Source organism: Crocuta crocuta, unplaced genomic scaffold (assembly GCF_008692635.1).
Source record: "Crocuta crocuta isolate KB4526 unplaced genomic scaffold, BGI_CrCroc_1.0 scaffold29, whole genome shotgun sequence".
Classification (NCBI taxonomy): Eukaryota; Metazoa; Chordata; class Mammalia; order Carnivora; family Hyaenidae; genus Crocuta; species Crocuta crocuta.
In genome coordinates this window covers 5,086,433-5,095,903 of record NW_027533280.1, presented here as the reverse complement: position 1 = coordinate 5,095,903, position 9,471 = coordinate 5,086,433, and the positions used below count along the sequence as shown (strand labels likewise).

The 9,471-nt window shown below is 40.4% G+C and overlaps 1 pseudogene; it reads left to right on the top strand.

Moving 5' to 3' along the window:
• Window positions 1–905: 905 nt before the first annotated feature.
• Window positions 906–1,285, top strand: LOC144218175 (small nuclear ribonucleoprotein G pseudogene; annotated as a pseudogene).
• The last annotated feature ends 8,186 nt before the right edge of the window (window positions 1,286–9,471 follow it).

Here is a 9,471-nt window from a genome sequence, read left to right as displayed (position 1 = left end):
TTTTGTAAAAGTCAGCTGTTTGTTATCATCATTGGAACCATTACAATCATTTTATGACTCTCCGGGACACTTAGCTCCCTGGCCTTGAGAAACAGCAGAGTTGGAACAAAGAACACAGGCTCTGGATCCGGCCTCGGTGGCTTTAAATCCCGGCTCTGTCATTTTGCAGCTGTGTGACCTTGGGCAAGTCACTCTACCTCTCTCTGCCTTAGTTGTTTGATCTTGAAAATGGTAATAATCCTACCTACCTCACAGAGGTATTGGGAGCATTAAATGAAGCAAGACATGTAAAGGACACAGAATAGCCCGCAGTACGGAGCTAGCACTCAATGAATGTTAGCTATTATTTTCTGACACTCACTAACTTCTTCATAAATGAAAGTTGCTCTTGCAATGTTAGGATTTGATCAGTGGTGACAACTGGCTTTTCTAGAAAAACGTATGCATGCATGTATGTACATGGGTTTTTTAGTCATAAATTTTACTAATGTAACAGATGCATAGCATAAAAGTTACTGATAACATTTGTCATATATGCAAAAGTTTATCACAAATGATAACATTTCATTGATTTTTGTCAAACTCTGTATCCATTGTCCCACTGAGATGGTGCACCCATCATGACCTGACAAACGGAGCCCTGAGTATGGTTCTGAGATGAATATTTGCTGAGTTTTCATTTATGTTAACGGTTAAGATGAAAGTGGAATGGGGGCGCCTGAGTGGCTCAGTCGGTTGAATGTCTGACTTAAGCTCAGGTCATGATCTCACCAATTGTGAGTTTGAGCCCCACATCGGGCTTTGTGCCTGGAGCCTGCTTTAGATTCTGTGTCTCCCTCTCTCTCTGCCCCTCCCCCACTCTCACTTGGTCTCTCTCTCTCAAAAATAAATAAACATTGGTGAAGGACGCCACGAATTCCGTTTGGAGGCATCTTTGAGCTCGCCGAGTAGACACCATGAGCAAAGCGCATCCTCCTGAGTTGAAAAAATTTATGGACAAGAAATTATCATTGAAATTAAATGGTGGCAGACATGTCCAAGGAATATTGCGGGGATTCGATCCCTTTATGAATCTGGTGATAGATGAATGTGTGGAGATGGCAACTAGTGGGCAACAGAACAATATTGGAATGGAGGTAATTCGAGGAAACAGCATCATCATGTTAGAAGCCTTGGAACGAGTATAAACGATGGATGTGTTCACCTGAAGAAACCAACTGCTTCCACATGTCCCCTCCATAGTACCTGTTTTACTACAGTATAAAAATCAGGTCGTGCATTTTCATATTGAACTTTTTTTGTTAAATAAACTTTTTTAATAGTCAAAATATGCTTTCTCAAACATTGTGAACATGGAAAATTGAACGTTAGCTCTTATTCTAGTGTTTCTAACACGAACTGTTTCTTGTTGAGACTGAATTGTTTTAAGTTTTTATGCATTAATATTGAAGAATTTGATTAAATGTAACAAACACATGGCAAAAAATAAATAAATAAATAAATAAATAAACATTTAAAAAAATTTTAAAGATGAAAGTGGAACAAGGAACTCAAATGTTGGAACTTCTCCCATCCATCAGTGACTTGAGCAACTAAATTGGACGATGGTTCTTGAATCCTGGGAGAAATTCCCCCCAGTTTTTGATGCGTATAATACAACACACTTCAAAGTTTAATCTGCATTATTAATGTTTTCTCCATCTCTTTCTCTTTTTTTAATGTTTTATTTATTTTTTTGAAGGAGAGATAGAGACAGCATGAGCAGGGGAGGGTCAGAGAGAGAGGGAGACACAGAATCCGAAGACAGGCTCCAGACTCTTAAGCTAGCTGTCAGCACAGAACCCGACACAGGGTTCGAACCCACGAACCATGAGATCGTGACCGGAGCTGAAGTCGGCCACTTAACCGACTGAGCCACCCAGGTGCCCCATCTCCATCTCTTTCTTAGGGCTGGGCAAGCAGCCACACAAGGCCCTGATTTGTAGCAACTGCCAGTTTCTGTAATGGAAATGCTCCCACTCTGGCCAAAGGCAAGCTACCAAGTGCAAAGTCACTGAACGTGGACTTGGGAAGGGCTGCGCCGTGGTACCCCATTGTACAGTGGTTCTGCCACACAGATGCAACAGACTACTTCACCTCAAGAGCATAGATAATAGCAAAATTTATACAATAATTAGAAAGTAATGAGTGTTGCATATTTTTTTTACCTGTTTTTAATTTAATCCATTCCAGTGTGAGATTATATAATGTAATTTAAAATAATTGCTGTGTTTAACAACCAGCATGTAGAATTCCTGAGAATTTTACAATCAGCTTTCAGGAGCCAGTGTGAGCTACTTCCAGCATCTCACTGGTTTTGATACCTAAATCCCCAGAGAAAGTCTCAAGAAAGACAAAATGAGGAAATGCATTAAATAATTATCAGACATGAGAGGTTTTTTTTTTATTTGACATACACAAAGTTTCATAGATGAGAGGTGTCCTTACTATGTTAGATTGTACCTTGCAAAGATGGCCACAAATGTATCTCTTATTGCCAAATGTTCTTCTAGAAGTTTTCCACCACCCTATCAGAAGGAGGAGTCAGGGGCACCTGTGTGGCTCAGTTGGTTAAGCATCTGACTCTTGGTTTCAGCTCAGGTCATGATCTCAGAGTTTTGTGAGTTCAAGTCCTGTATCCGGCTCTGTGCTGACAGTTTGGAGCCTGCTTGGGATTCTCTCTCTCTCTCTCTCTCTCTCTCTCTCTCTCTCTCTCTGTCCCTCCCCAACTCATGCTGTCTCTTTCTCTCTCAAAATAAATAAACATTAAAAGAAAGGTGGAGTCAATGTCCTCTCCTCTTGAACCTGGGTGAACTTGTGATTGCTTGGACCCATATAGCATGATGGAAGTAGCTTCCATCCATATGTCATTTCTAAGGTCATAAAAGATGGTGCAGCTTCTTCCTTGCAGGCTGGAACACTCATGCTTGAGCCTTCAGCTTCGATGCAAGCATGTGCTGCTCTGAGACGGCCATGCTGTGAGGAAGCCTATGTGGAGATACCACACAGAGAGGCCCTGGGACTCCATGACGAGAGAGACATCCCCTGCCGGTCTAGTTCCAGCTCCATTTGATCAACTACACAAGAGACCCTAAGCCCAAACACACATCTAAGATCTTCCCAGGGCCCTGGAGGTCCTAAAAGCCCATAGAGCTTTGAGGAGAATGTTCATGAGGACTTAAGGAAAATGTTTTTTGAAACTGAAAGAAAGGTATCCAAAGGATATAAGAAAACTGATTCAAAGGGGCACATGTACCCTGATGTTTAAAGCAGCATTACCAACAGTAGCCAGATTATGGAGAGTCCAGATGTCCATCAACTGATGAATGGGTAAAGAATATATGGTATGTATACACACACACACACACACACACACACACACACACACAAATATTACTGGCATATTACTCAGCCATCAAAAATAATGAAATCCTACCATTTGCAACAATGTGGAAGGAACTAGAGTGTATTACGCTAAGCAAAATAAGTCAGTTAGAGAAAGACAAATACCATACAATTTCACTCATATGTGAAATTTAAGGAACAAAACAGATGAACATAGGGGAAGGGAAGGAAAAATAAGATAAAAACAGAGAGAGGGAGGCAAACCATAAGAGACTTTTTTTAGTTAAAAAAACTTTTTAATGTTTATTTATTTTTGAGAGAGAGAGACAGAGTGCGAGTGGGGGAGGAATAGAGAGAGAGAGAGGGAGACACAGACTCTGAAGCAGGCTCCAGGCTCTGATCTATCAGTACAGAGCCTGACGCGGGGCTTAAACCCACAAATGGTGAGATCAAGGCCTGAGCCAAAGTCAAACACTCAACTGACTAAGCCACCCAGGCGCCCCCATAAGAGACTCATAAATACCGAGAACAAACTGGGTCATTGGAGGGGAGTTGGATGGGGGAGGGGCTAAATGGTGGCAGGCACTTAGGAGGGCACTTGATGGGACGAGCACTGGGTGCTGTATGTAAGTGACGAATCACTGGGTCTACTCCTGAAACAATACTACACTGTATATTAACTAACTTGGATTTAAATAAGTAAATTAAAAAACTAAAGAAACTGAAAGAAAGGGAGACCTTGTGGTGGCAGGAAGGTGGTCACCGACAGTAAGGCGGGAAAGACCAAACATATGTAATAAATTCCATGATATAGCAGAATATTGAAAGTGTCATCTGGCTTTTTCTTGCTACCTATTATCAATGCAAAGGGAGAAAATGTCTAAAGAACAATCTATTAACTATAGAGGAGCCAGGGCCTGCTGGGCCCCCAAACAAAAGCACTTCTCATTCCCGAGGCTTCTCCAGATGGCAAAAAAAAATTCTCCAACTGAGAAAAGACCTCAGGCTTTTATTACCTGATTTCAAGACTTACTATAAAGCTACGGTAATCAAGACAGTGTGGTACAGGAAAAGGGACAGACGCATAGATCAATGGAGCAGAATAGAGAGCCCAGAAATAGGCCCACTCATATGTGGCCAATTGAATTTCAACCAATGTGCAAAGACAATTCAATAGAGAAAAGATAGTCTTTTCAACAAACAGTACTAGGAGAACTGGACATTCATACACACACACACACACACACACACACGCACACACACACAAATCATGTTCCTATACAAAGATTAACTTGAAACAGATCATAGACCTAAATGTAAAACCTAATGCTATAACTTCTAGGAGATGATCCTGGAGACAAATATTTGTGACCTGAGTTAAGATTTCTTATACAGGACACAAAACCACAAATCATAAAGACAAAACTGGTAAACTGGACTTCATCAAAATTTAAAACTTTCTGCTCTTTCAAAGCCACTGTTAGGAAAATGAAAAGCCAAGGAGCTGCACACGGGGAGAGACTATTTGCAAAACACATATCTTATGAAGGATTGGTATCCAGGGTAAGTGGATTAAAAAAATTCTCAAAATTCAATTTAAAAGAGAAAGTCAATTTTATTATAAAACGAACAACCCGATTTAGAATGGGCAAAAGACTATCTGTTCTCTCCTGAATTGCTTTTGCACTTTTGTTAAAAATCATTTGTGCATTTATATGTGGGTCTATTTCTAGACTCTATCCTGTTTCATTGATCTATTTGTCTGCCTTTGCACCAACACCGCGCTGTCTTCAATACTGTAGTTTTTTAATAATTCTTGAAATCAGGTAATATTAGTTCTGCAACTTTGTTACTATTTTTCAACCTTATTTTGACTACCCTAGGTCCTTTGCATTTCCGTATGAATTTTAGAATCAGCTTGTCAGTTTCAACAAAAAGCTTGCTAGGATTTTGATCTGGATTGTATTAAATTTATAGTTCATTTTGAGGAGAATTGACATCTCAACAACATTGAGACTTCTGACCCTTGAACAACTATACTGCTCTGTTTATTTAGGTCTCTTAAAATTTCTCTCAGCAGTATTTTGCAGTTTTCAGTCTGTCTTGTGCATCTTTTATCAGATTTATCCCTAAATGTTGCTTATTTTTTATATTATTGTATGGCATTATTTTTTAAAATTCCAATTTCCAACTGTTTATTGCCTGTATTAAAAAAGAAAAAAAAGCAACTGATCTTTGTATAATGATCCTGTATCCTGCAACCTTCCTAAACTTCGTGGTTCTAGTAGCTTTTTTGGTAGCTTCCAACAGATTTTTCTATGTTGGTGATCATGTCATCTTCAAATTTTACTTCTTCTTCTCCAATATAAGGTCTTTTACTTCTTGTCTTTGCCTTATCAAAGTATAACCTGTAAAATGTTGAATAGAAATGATGATAGAAGACATTCTACACTTCATCTATATATATATTTATTTATATATACATCTATATATTATATATACATCTATACTTACATATGCGTCTATACTTATATATACCTCTATGTATGTATATACATCTATAGATGTATATACATCTATATATATAGATGTATATAAAAATACATAAATATTTTATATTTGACTACACTAAGTCAAAATGGTTCATAGGCCTAAGTATAAAACTGTAAAACTGCCTGAACACAGAGAAATTTTTGTGACCTTGGATTAAGCAAAGATTACTTATATATGACACCAGAAGCATGAACAATTAAAAAACTGGTAAATTAGACTTTTGAAAATTTTTTAAATTTCTTCCCTTTGAACAACACCATTAAAAGAATGAAAAACACAAGTCACAGACTCGGAGAAAATATTTTCAAGCCACATATCTGAAAAAGAACTTGTATACACAATACATAAAGGACTTTCAAAGTTAAATAATAAGAAAATACCACAACTTTTCTTTATGGTTTATTTATTTTTGAAACAGAGAGAGACAGAGCATGAGTGAGGAAGGGGCAGAGAGAGAGAGAGAGACACGGAATCTGAAACAGGCTCCAGGCTCCGAGCTGTCAGCACAAAGCCTGACGCAGGGTTCGAACCCACAAACCATGAGATCATGACCTGAGCCAAAGTCAGATGCTCAACCGACTGAGCCACCCAGGTGCCCCATACCACAACTTTTTAAATGGGCAAAAGATCTGAACAGACATTTTACCAAAGAAATGTACAGGTGGCAAATAATCACATGAACAGAGTTTCAACATCACTAGTTGTTAGGGAAATGCAGATTAAGAACATAAACACTACTACAAACCTATTAGAATGGCTAAATTCAAAAGACTGACTGCATTGGGTTGAGTAGTGTCCTTTGAAAATGCATGTCCACTGAAACCTCAGAATGTGACCTTACTTGGGAATAGGATCTTTGCAGATGTAACTGGTTAAACCAAGGTCACACTGGATTAGGGCAGGCCCTGAATCCAATGACTGGTGTCCTGAAGAAGCCCATGTGAAGATGGGGTGCCTGGGGTCTCAGCTGGTGGAGCGTCCAACTTTGATTTTGGCTCAGATCATGATCCCAGGTTCGTGGGGTCAAGCCCCATGTCAGGCTCTGAGCTGAGCATGGAGCCCGCTTGAGATTCTCTCTCTCTCTCTCTCTCTCTCTCTCTCTCTCTCTCTCTCCCCTGCTCTGTCCCTCTCCCCCACTCATGCATGCTCTCTCTGAAATAAAAAACAAATAGGGGTGATTGGGTGGCTAGTTAGTTAAGCCTCCAACTTCGGCTCAGGTCATGATCCCATGGTTTGTGGGTTCGAGCCCTGCGTCGAGCTCTGTACTAACAGCTCAGAGTCTGAAGCCTGCTTCGGATTCTGTGTCTTCCTCCCTCTCTCTGCCCACCCCCTGCTCATGCTCTGTCTCTCTCTTTCTCTCAAAAATAAATAATCGTTAAAAAATTAAAAAATAAATAAAATACAATAAGATGTCCCTTTCAAAAAAAGTTCATGTGAAGACACCTTGATTCCAGACTTCTAGCTTCTAGAACTGTGAGAGAATACATTTCCATTGTTTTAAGCTACTCAGTTTGTGGCTGAGTGTAATGAGGTCTTTGGATTCCAAACCTCCTAGAGATAGGAAGCAAGCCAAGAAAACCACTCACCTGCAAACACAGGCTATATTTTATGGTAAAAGAAGGATGTCTCAGAATACTGTCTAGAAAGCAACAATGTGTCCTAATCAAGGAATAGGTGACATTTGCCCAGCTGGATTCAGAATTGCTCTGGACCAGTGATTGCTAAATATCTCCCATGTTCTTCCTTCTTTGAACAGCTATTTCCATAGCAATTATCAATTATCCATATCAGTTATCAAGCCTCTCTCCCCATTGTATGTTGGGTGTGGGAGGCAGATCAAAAAGAAAGATACTCCAGGAATGGTACCCAACGCATTATAGTTGTGAAGTTTTATCTGTACATGGACCTGATTAAGATAATAAGATCCTGGGTCTTAGTGCTGAGCCTGACCCTATAATGGGATAGAACTTTTGGGAAATCTTGGAGGGATATATTTTGCATATGAGACGCATGTGAATTATTGTGGCCATAAAGCAACCTTGGAAGATTATGTTTCCCCCCAAAATGCCTGCACTATCTTTCCCATTCCACGTGCTCTTCTAGAATGTTGTAACCCCTCCATCAACAGGTGGCATCTATGCCCTATCCCCTTGAAATTGGGTTGGCCTTTCTGCCTGCTTGGACAAATGAAGAGCAGCCAAAGTGACACTATGTGGCTTTTGGAGCTGAGTCACAAAAGTACTACACACTTCTGCCTTCATCGCTTGGGATGATCACTCTTGAAACCCAGCCACCATGCTGTGAGGAAGTTCAAGTGGCCCTTGAAGAGACTCACATGGATAGGAAATGAAATCTTTAGCCTAGTGCCCTGGCTGAGGGCCTAGCTAACAGCATCAAGACTCCAGCCTTATGAGTGAGCCTTCTTAGCAGTGGATCTGCCCCCACTCCCCCAGTTGAGCTGCCTCAGCTAAAGTCACTTGGGCCAAACTCAAGCTATCCTCACTGGGTCTTGTCCAAATTGTTGACTCATGAACAATATAAATGATTATTGTTTTATCAAGCCCCTGAGTTATGGGGTGGTTTGTTACCCAGTTATGAATAAACGCAGTCCTTGCCTAAAGGTATTTAAAAATAGTATAGAGCCAAAGCAATAAAAAAAGATTAATAGATGAATACTTCAAAATGTAAAACCTGTGCATACGAAAAAAAGTCATAAAGTTAAGAGGCAAAGTTAAAAGTTAAGGACATTCACTCCTAGGCATATCCACAAAAGAATTAAAAGCAGGGACTCAAAGGGCACCTGGGTGGCTCAATAGGTTAAGTGTCTGACTTTCAGCTCAGGTCATGATCTCAAGGCTCGTGAGTTCGAGCCCCGCATTGAACTCCGTGCTGACAGCTCGGTGCCTGGAGCCTGCTTCGGATTCTGTGCCTTCCTGCCTCTCTCTCTCTGCCCCTCCCCTACTCGTGCTTCATCTCTCTTTCAAAAATAAACTAACATTAAACAAAAATTAAAAGTGGGATATCGGACAGATATTTCTACATCCATGTTCATACTAGTGTTCACTGATGCATGAGTGGATGAACAAAATGTCGTCTATCCGTACAGTGGACTGTTATCCAGCCTTTTTTTTTTTAAATATATTTTTATTTATTTCTAGGAGAAAGAGAGAGACAGCATGAGCAAGGGAGGGTCAGAGAGAAAGGGAGACACAGACTCTGAAACAGGCTCCAGGTTCTGAGCTGGCAGTCAGCACAGAGCCCGACACGGGGCTTGAACCCACGAACTGCGAGATCATGACCTAAGCGAAAGTCGGACGCTCAAACAACTAAGCCACCCAGGCGCCCCTTATCCAGCCTTAAAAAGGAAGGAAGTTCTAACACATGTCACAGCACAGATAAAGCCTGAAGACGTTATGCTAAGCGAAATGATCCAGGCACAGAAGGACAAATATGGGATAATTCCACTAGAATGAGGCTGCTAGAGTAGTCAAAGTCAGAGGGACAGAAAGAAGAATAGAAGTTACCAGAGGCTGA